The sequence below is a fragment of the Callithrix jacchus genome, chromosome 2 (genome assembly GCF_049354715.1).
Source record: "Callithrix jacchus isolate 240 chromosome 2, calJac240_pri, whole genome shotgun sequence".
Taxonomy (NCBI): domain Eukaryota; kingdom Metazoa; phylum Chordata; class Mammalia; order Primates; family Cebidae; genus Callithrix; species Callithrix jacchus.
This window is the reverse complement of record NC_133503.1, coordinates 40,402,221-40,416,623: the sequence shown is the minus strand read 5'-3', so window position 1 is coordinate 40,416,623 and position 14,403 is coordinate 40,402,221. Positions and strand designations below refer to the sequence as shown.

At 41.7% G+C, this 14,403-nt stretch overlaps 1 long non-coding RNA gene and 1 pseudogene across 1 annotated transcript; both read right to left on the bottom strand.

Moving 5' to 3' along the window:
• Positions 1 to 11: 11 nt before the first annotated feature.
• Positions 12 to 6,652, bottom strand: LOC144580942 (uncharacterized). The gene is made up of 3 exons (XR_013531301.1): positions 6,588 to 6,652; positions 326 to 441; positions 12 to 143 (listed from the first exon to the last, which is right to left on the bottom strand). It is a non-coding gene; the product is annotated as an uncharacterized LOC144580942 (long non-coding RNA).
• Positions 6,653 to 11,632: 4,980 nt separating this feature from the next.
• Positions 11,633 to 13,028, bottom strand: LOC100387797 (dnaJ homolog subfamily A member 1 pseudogene; annotated as a pseudogene).
• Positions 13,029 to 14,403: the final 1,375 nt, after the last annotated feature.

Here is a 14,403-nt window from a genome sequence, read left to right as displayed (position 1 = left end):
GTCAGCTGAGCCGGGCGGATCTTGCTAGGGCGGCAGCCGGCTTAAGGAAGGCTCTGCGCAGCCGCCGTGGTCGCCCCGGTCTCTCGGGCGCCTCCAGCAGGGTAAAGGCGGCGCTGCAGGCGCTACCACTGTCACCGACACCACTGCGGGCCCAGTATTAAGAGGAAGATCTTTTAGGTAGTACTTATGGGGCCCGAGAATTCGAATTTTTATCACTCCCTAGAGGTGACCATGAGGCAGAGGTCTACCTAGGGCAGAGATTCTCACAACAATCCCAGACCTGCTTGTCTAAGTGGACTAAGCAAGCGTACTTCCTCCCGTTTACCTTCTGAGAAATGCTGCTGGTCTTTCTGGCACTTCACGGTAGAAGCATGCACTCATGGTTCATGTTCCAATTGTAACCCCGACCGCATTTATCGAGCAGTTAGGATGCTTCAAGCACTGTGATAAATATTGTATGTAAGTGTTCTCTCTATCTTTACTGTAACCTTATGATTTAGGTACCATGTGTTATTCTCACTTTACGAATAAGGAAATTGAGACTTAGGTGCAAGAACTTACCAAGGGTCACATGATTATCATCAGGCTAAGCAAGAATTATATGTATCCTACCTCACACGATATGCAAAAATTAACTAAATATGGATCAACGACCTAAATGTAAGAACTAAAATTGTAAAACCTTAGGAGAAAATGTAGGAGTAAATCTTTGTGAATTTGGATTAGGCAATAGTTTCTTAGATATGAAACCAAAGGCACAAGCAACAAAGGAAAAAAATACATAAATTGGATTCACCAAAACTAAAAACTTTAGTGCCTCAAAATGTCAGAGGCATTTGAACCAGAGCAACTTCATCTTGAGTAGGGGCTGAACAAGTGCATCTTGAATAGGGGCTGGGTAAAATAAGGCTGAGCAACCTACTGGGCTACATTCCCAGACAGTTAGTTATTCCAAGCCACAGGATGAGATAGGAGATCAGCACAAGATATAGGTCATAAAGATCTTGCTGATAAAACAGCCTTCAGTAAGGAAGCTGGTCAAAACCCACCACAACCAAGATGGCCATGAGAGTGACCTCTGGTCATCCTCACTGCTACACTCTCACCAGCACCGTGACAGTTTACAAATGCCATGGCAACATCAGGAAGTCACCCTATATAGTCTAAAAAGAGGAAGCATGAATAATCCATCCCTTGTTTAGCATATCATCAAGAAATAACAGTAAAAATGGGCAACCAGCAGCCCTCAGGGCTGCTCTGTCTATAAAATAGCCATTTCTTTCATTCCTTTACTTTCTTAATAAACTTGTTTTCACTCTAAGGACTCCCCCTGAATTCTTTCTTGTGTGAGATCCAAGAATCCCCTCTTGGGGTCTGAATTGGGACCCCTTTCCTGTAACAAAAGGACACTATCAAGAAAATGAAAAAACCCACATAATAGAATAAAATATTTGCAAATCATATGTAGCTGATAAAGGTCTAGTTTTCCAAAATATATAAATAACTCCTGCAACTCAATAACAAAAAGACAAATAATCCCATTTTAAAATAGACAGAAGGATCTGAATACATGACTCTCCAGAGAAGATATGCAAATGATCAGTAAGCACATAAGAAGATGCCTAGCATTATTAGTCATCAGGAACATGCAAATCAGAACCACCGTGAGAAACCACTTTACACCCACTAGGATGGCTATTTTTTTTTGAGACGGAGTTTCACTCTTGTTACCCAGGCTGGAGTGTAATGGTGCGATCTTGGCTCATCGCAACCTCCGCCTCCTGGGTTCAGGCAATTCTCCTGCCTCAGCCTCCTAAGTAGCTGAGATTACAGGCACGTGCCACCATGCCCAGCTAATTTTTTGTATTTTTAGTAGAGACGGTGTTTCACCATGTTGACCGGGATGGTCTCGATCTCTTGACCTCGTGATCCACCTGCCTCGGCCTCCCAAAGTGCTGGGATTACAGGCTTGAGCCACCGCTCCCGGCCTAGGATGGCTATTTTTAAAAGACAGATAATAGCAAGTATTGGTGAGGATTGGGAGAAATTGGAACCTTCATATACTGCTGATGGTAATGGTGCTACCATTTTGGAAAACAATTTGGGAGATTCTCAAAAAGTTAAACATAGTTACAATAAGACTTAGCAATTCTACTCTTGGAAACGTATGTTTGCACAAAAACTTGTAGACAAATGTTTACAGTAGCAGTATGCACAATAGCCAAAAATGGAAATGACCCAAATGTCCTTCAATAGATGAATTAAGAAAATGTTATAGTCATACAATGGAATATTGTTCAGCTATAAGAAGGAATGAAGTGAGGTGAGATTGTGCCACTGCACTCCAGCCTGGGTGACAGAGCGAGACCTTGTCTCAGATAAAAAAAAAAAAAGGAATGAAGTACTAATACATGCTACAACATGGATGAACCTTGAAAACATTATGCCAAGTGAAAGAATTCAAACACAGCTGGGTGTGGTGGCTCATGCCTGTAATCCTAGCACTCTGGGAGACCAAGGCAGGTGGATCACCTGAGGTCAGGAGTTCAAGACCAGCCTGGCCAACACAGTGAAACCCTGTCCCTTCTAAAAATACAAAAATTAGCTGGGTGTGGTGGTACATGCCTGTGGTCCCAGGTACTCAGGAGGCTGAGACAGGAGAATCATTTGAACCAGGAGATAGAGGTTTCAGTGAGTCACTGAACTCCAGCGTGAGTGACAGAGCAAGACTCTGTCTCAAAAAAAAAAAGGAGAGCCAAGATGGCCGATCAGCAGCAGCTCAGGATTGTAGCTCCCAGTGAAAGCACAGAGAGTGAGTGGACGCCACACTTCCAGATGAATTTTTGTTGCCCATGGACCAGGAGATTCCCAGCAGAGGAGCCCCACGGGTTGTCAGCACCACTCTTTTGGCCAGCACGGCTGTTTTGCCGGTGCCCCAGCACGATGGTTCTCAGTATGGAGTATATGGGACTGGATGCCCTATTAGTTGGCCTTTGGAGCTCCAGGAAGGCAGAGTCACCCATTCAGCTGATTGAAGCAGGGACTGAAGTGGGGAGCCAGACTGGGAGATTCCTGGGCAGAAAAGCACCACGAATCTCAACGCCACTGTTTTAGCCAACGCAGTGGGTCGCCACAGGGGAAATTACATAGATTTCAGCACCTTTTCTGCTGGTGACTGGAACACCTGGGAGTGAGTCAACTGTTCAACTTAAAAAAAAAAAAGAAGAGGCTCTGAGACAGGGAGCCAGGTGATTGGGCTCGGCTGGTCCCAACCCCACAAAAAAACAGCAATTGGAAGCACTGAAGATTGAGAGTTTCACAGCAAGCACAGCTGAACCCGGGAAGGGCCAGCTCTTTGGGGGAGGGGCATCCACCAAAGGAAAACTAGGAAACAGAAAAAAACTTCATCACCAACAAGCTGGATGTCCACTCAGAGACCCAGTCTGAAAGTCAGCAATTACAAAGACGACAGGTGGGTAAATCCACAAAGATGGGAAGAAACCAGTGCAAAAAGGCTGAAAACACCCAAAATCAGAATGCCTCTCCTCCTACAGGGGATCGCAGCCTGTCATCAGCAACAGAACAAGGCCCAATGGAGAATGAGTGTGATGAATTGACAGAATCAGGCTTCAGAGGGTGGATAATAAGAAACTTCTGTGAGCTGAAAGAACATGTTCTAACCCAATGCAAAGAAACTAAGAACCTTGAAAAAAGGTCTGACAAAATGTTAATGAGAATAGACAATTTAGAGAGGAATATAAGTGAATTAATAGAGCTGAAAAACATAATACAAGAACTTCACGAAGCATGCACAAGTTTTAACAGTTCGAATTGATCAAGCAGAAGAAAGGATATCAGAGGTTGAAGTTATTTGAACTTAATGAAATAAAATGAGAAGACAAGGTTAGAGAAAAAAGGCTAAAAAGGAATGAACAAAGTCTCCAAGAAATATGGCACTATGTGAAAAGACCTAATCTATGTTTGATAGGTGTACCTGAATGTGATGAAGAGAATGAATCCAAGCTGGAAAATATTCCTCAGGATATTATCCAGGAAAACTTTCCCAGCCTTGCAAGGCAGGACAATACTCAACTCCAGGTAATACAGAGAACACCACAAAGATACTCCTCAAGAAGAGCAACCCCAAGGCACATAATCATTAGATTCACCAGGGTTGAAATGAAGGAGAAAATACTAAGGGTAACCAGAGAAAAAGGTCAGGTTACCCACAAAGGGAAGCCTATCAGACTCATAGCAGATCTCTCAGCAGAAACCCTACAGGCCAGAAGAGAGTGGGGGGCCAATATTCAACATCCTTAAAGAAAAGAACTTTCAACCCAGAATTTCATGTCCAGCTAAACTAAGCTTCATAAGTGAAGGAAAAATAAATGTTTTTAAGAACAAGCAAGTACTCAGAGATTTCATCACCACCAGGCCTGCTTTACAAGAGCTTCTGAAAGAAGCATTACACATAGAAAGGAACAACTAGTATCAGCCATTCAAAAGCTAAAGAGCATCACCATAATGAAGAATTTACATCAACTAATGGGCAAAATAGCCAGCTAGCATTAAATGGCAATATTAAACTCACATATGTCAATATCAATTCCAAATTTAAATGGACTAAATGCCCAATCAAAAGACATAGACAGGCAAATTGGATAAAAAGCCAAAACCCATCAGTGTGCTGCATCCAGACCCATCTCACATGCAAGGATACACAAAGACTCAAAGGGTTGGAGGAAGATTTACCAACCAAATGGAGAGAAAAAAAAAAAAAAAAGCAGGAGTTGCAATTCTCCTCTCTGATAAAATAGACTTTAAAGCAACAAAGACCAAAAGAGACAAAGAAGGACATTACATAATGGTAAAAGGATCAATGCAACAAGAAGAGCTAACGATCCTAAATATATACATACCCAATACAGCTCCATCCCAAATCCACAAAACATATATTTTTCTCAGTCAGTATCACATCACACCTATTCTAAAAGTGACCACAAAATTGGAAGTAAATCACTCCTCAGCAATTGCATAGCATTTTGCAGGTTTAAATGAAAGATTGGTTGGCTGCTTGTTTATTACCTTCCTCCCTTATTCCTTCCTGTCTCCATTGTTAAGCACATTTATTGGCATAAAAGAGGTTTTTAATACCCATTTTTTGACTGCAGTCTAGCCTGGGCAATAGAGCAAGATTCCCGTTCTCTCTCCCTCTTTCTCTTCCTCTCTTTTTTTCTTTATTTCTCTCTGTTTTTCTTTATTCTTTTCTTTCTTTTACTTCCTTCCTTTCTTTTTTCACTTTCTAAAAAAAAAAAAAAAAAGAAAGAAAGAAATCCTAACCCTCAAGGTGGTGGTATTTGGAAATACATTAAAAAAAAAAAAAAAAGAAGTCAAACACTAAAAGCCACATATTGTTTTTCATTTATATGAAATGTCCAGAATAGGCAAATCCATAGAGACAAAAAGTAGTTTAGTTGTTGCCAGTAGCTGAGGTAGGAGGGAATGGGAAGTGACTGCTAATAGAAATAGAGTTTCTTTGGGTGATTAAAATATTGTGGAATTAGAGAATAGTGATAGTTGTATAACTTTGTGAATGTACTAGAACCACTTGATTATATACTTTTAAAGAGTTAATTTTATTGCATGTGAATTATGTCAATTAAAATTTTTTTTGAGTACAAAGTACTGTTCTCAGCACTTAAAGTGGAATAAAATGTTGGCTCCTGCTCCTGGGATCCATCAAACTAATGTGCCCCTCACAATCTAATGAGCTCCTGCACCCACTTTTTCTTATTTTCTTCCTCCAAAAGAGTAGCTTGCAGATCTAGGACTCTAACCTAAGCCTACAAGATTCTAAAGCTCTTACCACCATTGCCTCATAGGCAGGATTAGATTCGTGGGCCAGCAACCATGCAGTCACATAGAGCCCTGCACTTAGAAAGGCCCCAGATTTAGAGGTGACTTGCTCTTAAAATGATACAATGGACTTCGGGGACTTGGCGGGAAGGGTGGGAGGGGGATGAGGGATTAAAGGCTCCAAATAGGGTATAGTGTATACTACTCCAGTGATGGGTACACCAAAATCTCATACATCACCACAAAGAACTTGTGTAACCAAATACCACCTATACCCTCATAACTTACAGGAAAACCAAAATAAAAAATAAAATAAAAAAGAAGTGCCCTGCTCTTGATTTGATGCTATGCTTTCACCCTCTTGAAATTCTTGATAATTTTTGAATGAGAGGCTGCATTTTTATTTTGCCCTGGGCTTTGTAAATTATGTAGTTGGTCTTCACCCAGAAGAGAGAAAAAAACCAAGTGAGTAAATCAGGGCACCCAAGGGCTTACCTGGCTGCCACAGAGAGAACCTTGAAATAAAAATAATCACTTCTAATTTTCTGTACTATAAATCTTGATTGTCACAGAACAGAAACCTAAATATCCTTCTAATAGATACCAAAACCAGAAACATACCTCTGAAAAATGCAAAGGAAGGAAGAAGAACCTTCAAAGCCATTCATTAATATCATTATTCATGTTTAGCAAAAGGAATAACACCTAGAGCAAATGCACAGCAACCCTACCTCAGAGTGCTCTGAGAGGGGAGACCAGAGAACTCTCAGATGGAAATTGAGGGACCCCATGCACCAACCAACTTGGGAAATTCTCACAAAGTCAGAGCAGGAGATGAATTATGACATCATGTCATGACCTCATGTCAGAGGTCACAGGATAGAGAGAATAGAGAATTTCAAAGCAGTGGTAATAATTTATTGAATGTTTAAAGTGAACTAAAGAATTAGGGTCCAATTGTGAGGACAGAATTGGATAAAGAGAGCCTTCTAATAAGTTTTGTTTTGATTCTAGGAAAATAATAGACTTTAGCGTCTTTGGTCTCTCCCCATATGCCTAGCCCTCCACTCTGCTAAATATTTCATGTACATTCTCTCATTTAAATGCCCAGGACCCTATGCCTTATGTAATTTTGTGTCCGTACTGTACAGAAGAGAAAAGTGAGGCACTAAGATTTTTTTAATAAGGACTTTTATATTTACACAATTACTATTATGACATTTTTATTCATTAATATTTTTAATATAAAAAGATGTAATAAAAGACAGCAATGTAGCCAGGCACAGTGACTCACACCTGTAATCCCAGCACTTTGGGAGGCCAAGGCAGGCAGATCATGAGGTCAAGAGATTGAGACCATCCTGACCAACACAGTGAAACCCTGTCTCTAATAAAAATACAAAAATTAGCTAGGCATGGTGGTGTGCACCAGTAATCCTAGCTGCTTTGTGTAAGGCCGGTTGCCTCGCCAGGAGCTCGGACACGCCCATCCCTCTCCCCGCCTGAAAATTATGTCACCAGAATACGCCCATCATCTAGCTCCACCTTGGAAATCCCCTCTGCACTCAGCACTAAGCTCTGCACCTGGCACCTAGACCACTCACCAGAAATCCCACCTACCTACCAATAGCAGCTTGCCCCATCCACATCCTGTTTCTCCACAGCCAATCAAACGCCTTCACTCCCTATAAAACCCCACACCTGAGGGAAGTCCGGCGTGACTTCTCTGGCCTCTTTCCCTGGGACCACAAAACCTCACCTGGAAGCCAAATAAATTGGCATCTAATTGTTCTTATGCAGGCCTCAGTTTCCTCATTTTAAACTCGGCAATAAACCTCAGAAGACAATAACACTTACACTTGGGAGGCCAAGGCAGGGGAATCACTTGAACCTTGGAAGTGGATGTTGCAGTAAGCCAAGATCTTGCTACTGCACTCCAGCCTGGAGACAGAATGAGACTCTGTCTCAAAAAAAGAAAAAAAAAAGACAGCAATGTCATAAACTGGAGCTCAACTGTATTATTATACTTTGGGGTTTTGTTTTGTTTTGTTTTTGAGACCCTCTGTCACCCATACTGGAGTGCAGTGGTGTGATGTCAGCTCACTGCAACCTCTGCCTCCCAGGTTCAAGCAATTCTCCCGAGTAGCTGGGATTACCAGCGCATGCCACCATGCCTGGCTAATTTTTGTATTTTTAGTAGAGACAGCGTTTTGCCATGTTGCCCAGGCTGGTCTTGAATCCTGGGGTCAAGTGATCCACCCACCTCGGCCTCCCAAAGTGCTAGGACTACAGATGTGAGCCACCATGCCCGGGCCCACTTTTTTTTTTTAACTTTTAAGTTCATGTGCAGGTTTATTATGTAGGTAAACTCATGTTACAGGGGTGGTTGTACAGATTATTTAGTCACCCAGGTATTGTCTAGTACTTTTTATTCTTCTTCATCCTCTCCCTCCTTCCATCCTCCACTCTCTAATAGGCCCCATTGTCTGTTGTTTCCCTCTCTGTGACCATGTGTTCTCATCATTTAGCTTCCACTTACAAGTGAGAATATGTGGTATTTGGTTTTCTGTCCCTGTGCTAGTTTGCTAAGGATGATGGAGGCACTAAGTTCTGACCAGTATCACACAGTGGTGGAGCCAGGGTTAGGGCCAATTCTGCCTCAGGCTGACTCTCTCCAGGAGCCTGTAAGAGAATTAGGGGTCTTTTTGTAGCAAATCCACAGACAGTAAAATAGCTCTTGCCTTAAGAACTAAATGGGAAGGCCCGAGGGAAGCTAGGATTTGAGTTTATGACATAAGGATAGGCAAGAATGAGAACACAGACAGAGAAAGAGATCCAATTCCACCCCCTGTCCCCAGGGATACTGGGTGATGATGGAGCCTAGGGAGAGGGGAGGATACATTGTACAATGTAGACCAGAGGTCGGGACCCAGGCCATGGAGTGGAGATTAGGAGTGAGTCACAAACTATGGCTTGTTACTATGCAGGTTAGCAGATCTGACTGCTTGCATTTGTTCCCATCCATCACTGGCATCCTGTGGGTGTCCAGAAACTTTGCTGAACTCATCCCACCGTCCCAAGGGGACTGCCTCCTTTTCCACAGCCACCACTCACAAGCACTCCTGAAACAAGCCGTTGAACATAGAGGGGCAGCAGTGTGGAAAGGAAAACCCTGCCCAAATCTTGGATAAAACTGAACAGTAATGAGCCCTCCCTCAGTACAGAAGTATCCCTGAATTCTTGCTGTTCTCTTGTAATCGTGTACTTGCTCATCATGTAGATCTTAAAAGTCTATTATGGTGTGGGAATCCACAAAAAAAAAAATTTTTTTTTTTGAATAGAGGCTTCAGGCTGGGGGCGATTGCTCACGCCTGTAATCCCAGCACTTTGGGAGGCCAAGGCAGGTGGATCACCAGAGATCAGGAGTTTGAGACCAGCCTGGCCAACATGGTAAAACCCCATCTCTACTAAATATACAAAAAAAAAAAAATTAGCCGGGCTTTGGTGGTAGGCATCTATAATACTGGCTACTCAGGAGGCTGAGGCAGAAGAATCACTTGAACCCAGGAGGCAGAGGTTGCAGTGAGCCCAGATTGCACCATTGTACTCCAGCCTGCCGGCAGAGTGAGACTTTGTCTCAAAAAAAAAAAAAAAATAGAGGCTTCATCCTAAAATCTTGGAAGCCCCTACACACTAGAAGCACCTAAAGTGCTGCTTATGTCCCAGGCCCCACTGTAAGTGCTTTATGTTAACAAAGATAAGCCCAACATCAACCCTATAACATAGTACCATCATCATCATCTTCATACCTATTTTAAAGCTAAGGAAATTGATCACAGATAAGTTAACTAACTTGCGATTGTTACACAGATGGTAAATTACAAAGCCAATCCTTGAACCCAGGCAATTGGTGCCCTGGGCCCATGTCATTAACCCCATTGCTATGCTTAGACCAAGTCAATACTTGGCTCAAGGAAAGTGGTCAACTGGGTCTGTAAGGAGAAATAGCCAGATTACCTGCATGACCAGCTTCCCTGGCCAGTGCAACCCAAACAGTAACTCAGGTCAGGTCATCCCAGGGTTATATAAAGACTGACTGCTACAAGGGCTTGAGGTGGCTGACAGTATAAAATGTTTTCTGTGCTTCTGATGCAAGGTAAAATTTGATTTACAATAATAGGCACAGAATGATCATGTTTATACTCGCAACCTGGCATTTTATTATTATTCCCCTGAATAACGGTGAAAAGAGCTTTGTAACCCCAAGGTAACGTGGTTCTGTAAGGAGGAAAGAGGGGTGAGATTTAGCAGCAGCTGCCATCATAAATCAGTGTGTGGCTGTTTCTCTCAGAGCTCCAGGATCAACTCCTGGCTGTCATAAACTTATAAAGGAAAGCCCCTGAGAATTTATGTAACGATGGGAAGACTCATTTTCCTTCCTGCAAGAGCCTTTCTGAAGCAAGGAGAGAATTAGGCCGATTAGATTCTACATGAAGAAAAAACCAAGCCAATGGTTTAGAGGAAGGGAAAATGTGGGTCAACTTGAGCTACTTCCCTTGCCAAAAAAATGACCTTGTAAATAGAGAGGCACATGCTGAATTTCACCAAATAAATGAGTGACTGGATGACCAAATGATTTAATAAATGAGTATCATCTAGGCTTCCTCCAGGGCAGTTCTTTCTGTGTAAAACAGTCCGATCTTGGAGTCACCCAGAAATGCCGAATACATAACAAGGCCAATCAACAGAGTTCGCTTTTGAATATTCATGCACAGATGATGCTCCCAGTCAATATGTTTGATTTTTTTGTGTGTTTACTAATAGATTTTCAAATTCACTGTGTAAACCAAAATTCCCTTTTTTTTTTTTTGGAGATGCTTTGTAATTAGTATATTAAGAAGACAATACATTTCAAGAATTGCTTAAATTCTGATACCCAGATTTAAGCATATGAACATATGATGAGACTTTTAAACATACAATTAAAGCTATTCATCATAATTTGCTATACTACCAACATTAGTTACTTTGGGGCGTAAATCAAATGGTTTAAAGTAATCCTGTAACATACCTAAAGGACACCTTCCTATATTATGCATGCAAATTACTTCTCCACATAAAGGTCTTTTCACTTTAATTTCTATGTTACCCAGCTCTGAAGTCACTACTCAGGCTTATCATGGTCCACAGACAAGGAGGGGGGTAAATAACCAGGACTGGTCAAGATATATATGGGGGGGTGTGTGTGTGTGTGTGTCTGGCTGGCACAGCAGAAGGAAACAATTCTGGAAGTGCAAGCCTTCAAGAAGTAGCATATTATGATAAACCCCTCCTACAGAAAGGTATCATTTTAATCACTGATACCACAGGATAAATTATATATTACACCATCTTCAATTAACAGTTGAGGCAATAGAATAAATGCAGAGGCATTACAATGAATCCTGCTTAGTACAAAGAACTATACAGAGCAACACTTCTCTATAATTTTTTTCCTCATTGCCAGTTAAATACAGTTTTACTTTCAGAGCTTAACAATGAAGGGTCATACACTGAAGCCAATATGTATACCTAGCATTTCAGTCTAAGCTTGTCCACTTACATAGCTGAAGTCAATTACAAGGTTTGACCTAAAAATGCTAGGGAAACTTCTTTGTAAAGTAGCTTTTACAGGTATTAAACTGTATTTTGCACACTGAGGTCATCATACATACAGGACAAAGTCAGAGCTTTTATATGTGTGTGTATTGTTCATTTAACTTTTTAAAACACTACTATAGTTGGATATTAAAAAAAGCAAGTAGTGAGCATATTATGATTACAGTCCTTCCTCATTCACTACTGCACATAAAATGCCAGCAGTGAGTGTTATTCACTGGCCCATTAAGAGGTCTGACACTGAACACCACCTCTGGGGTGATGTTCATCATCCTCATACGCTTCTCCATTGTAATGGCGCCGTCTTTCCTGATTTGGATCAAAGTCCACCAGTTCTATTTGATTCACCTCATCAGTCTCTTCCACTTCCTTCCTCTCCAGTAGGAGTTTTTCCAGCAAAGACAGTTTATCAGGAGAGAGAAAGCCATTCTCAGGAAACTTTACCTTAAATTCAATGATTAGGTGACCCTTTTCATATGGTCTATGATAAATTGGCATGCCTTCATTTGATACACACTTGACATCTCCATGCTTGACAATCTGACCTGGATGAGGGGTGATAACGATGGTTCGGTTGTCAAGAGTAGATATTGGCTTTTGGAAGCCACACAATGCTTCAACCAGCTGTGTATGTCCATACACATGAAAAGGTCTTCTCGTCGTCGAGTAAAAACAGCATGGTCCTTCTGATCTAACAGTGATAATATCTCCTGGCTCCAGTCCTGGTTCTTGGTCTCCTTCACTGTGGAATGCTATCTTCTGGCCATCTTTCATGCCTTTGTCAATATGAACCTCTAGAATCTTCTCTTGAACTATCTGCCTTCCATTGCAGCTTTTACATTTGTCTTTAGGACTGATCCGCTCCCCATGGCCCTGGCACTCCATGCACACAGACTGAATTTGCTGAACCATTCCACGTCCTATCTGATGAATTCTTACTTGCATTCCAGTACCTCCGCAATTGGGACAGCACTCTACTGCTCCTTTCTTACCTCCTCTACCTTCGCATTTGTCACAAATCACATTCTTTTGCAGAGCCAGTTTTCTTGTTGCACCATTATATAAGTCTTCTAGGGTTACTGAGAGCTGATATACAACATTTTTACCTCTCCTTTCTCTCTGTGTCATTCCTCCTCTTCCAAAAAATATACCAAAGATGTCCATGGGGGAGCCAAAACCGCCACCTGCTCCACTCTCTTTAATTACCCATTCATCTCCTTTGTCATATAATTCCCTTTTCTTTGCATCAGAGAGAACTTCATAAGCTTGAGAAATCTGTTTAATTTCTCTCTGTCATTTGGATTCTTATCAGGATGGTACTTCAAGGCCAGTTCCCTATAAGCCTTTTTCAATTCTTCCTGAGTAGCATTGGGTTTGACCCCCCCCAAAACATTGTAGTAAATGGTTTCTTTCACCATCTTCTACTGCCGGTGAGCGGGCTGAGGCCAGTGCAGAAAGCAGCGTGGCAGCTACTGCTCCTCTGCCTCTCACCGAGCGTTCTGGAAAGTTCCTCCCAAAATTCCTTTTTTTTAAAAAAAAAAAGAAAGAAGCTTGTGTTGAAAGCATACATTATTTCTGGGCACAGTTGTCAGAATAAAATATTTATACAAAAAATAATTCATTGTTTATCTGAAATTCTTTTTTTTTTTTTTAAGACGGGGTTTCACCATGTTGGTCAGGCTGGTCTTGAACTCACAACCTCGGGTGATCTGCCCACCTTGGTCTCCCCCGTGCTTGGATTACTGGCATGAGCCACCATGCCTGGCCTTATCTGAAATTCTAATTTAACTGGGCACTCTGTATTTTTATTTACTAAATCCAACAACCTCTTTCTGGACCAATAACCCCACATAGAGGAGAGGATAGAAGATAGTGTCTAGGGGACATGCCTGCACCTAGGAGTCAGAAGAAACAGAAACCAAAGAAGGAGCCAGAGAGGGAGACAGAGGAGTTTGCAGAAATATGGAGGGAAAACCAGGTGAGTATGGTGCTCTAATGAGTAGTGACACAGGTGTGGGGGAGAGGTGGCTATCACGAGAGTGCTGGGTTAAGAAAGGCCTGATCGCTATAGTTTGGCCTTTCTGAGAAGTTCTAATGAGTGGTTCTCGATGAAGTTGGGGTAGAGATAAGGATACATATCAGAATCACCCAGAATATATCAAAATTGAAATCTATATACCAGAAGTAGTGCCCTTCCTCTAGAGGGTCAGGGAGGTCATGAGTATGTAACTCTTAGCAACCCAGAACTCAGGTGGTCCAGTTTTGGATCCATGTTATGTTTACTATGACAAAAAATAAATTTGGAAAAGAACATATAAATCTTTTCTTGTATTTTTCTTGAAAATCATGAAGGAAGTCTATAATTTGCAATAACAAATTCAGAAGTCCTTTTCATCTTCCTTCCACCTCCTTCACAGCCTCTGCTGTTGTCTGGTGTACTGCTTTCCATAATTTCCTCAGATTGCAGAAATCCCCCTCCTCCCATCATTTATTTTTATCACATAAATCAACTTAGCCTGTCTTTTCAGCAAAAAGGTCCAATCAACTTCCCCAGCCCTGTCCCAAATGATCTGAAAGATGAAGCCTTTCAGAAGCAGAGAAGGGTGTGGAACTGAGCTGGCAATTACAGAACATTCTTTGGCAGTGTTCTCGGAAAGGGAAAAATATGAATTTTCTTGCCCTGTCCTTGGTATTTTGTAAAGCTTTCCAAGTGACTTTGATATCTGGCCCTTTTTGAGAACTGCCGCTCTTAATCAAGACATAAAACTTTTTCATTTCTTGAAAAGTCCTATTTCTTGGCAAATTTCTCCCTGCAAAGTACATTCTTTTTTCTGCACTGACCCCAGAAAGAGGTGCCATTGTGTGGAAGTCAACATCTGTCATCTGCTC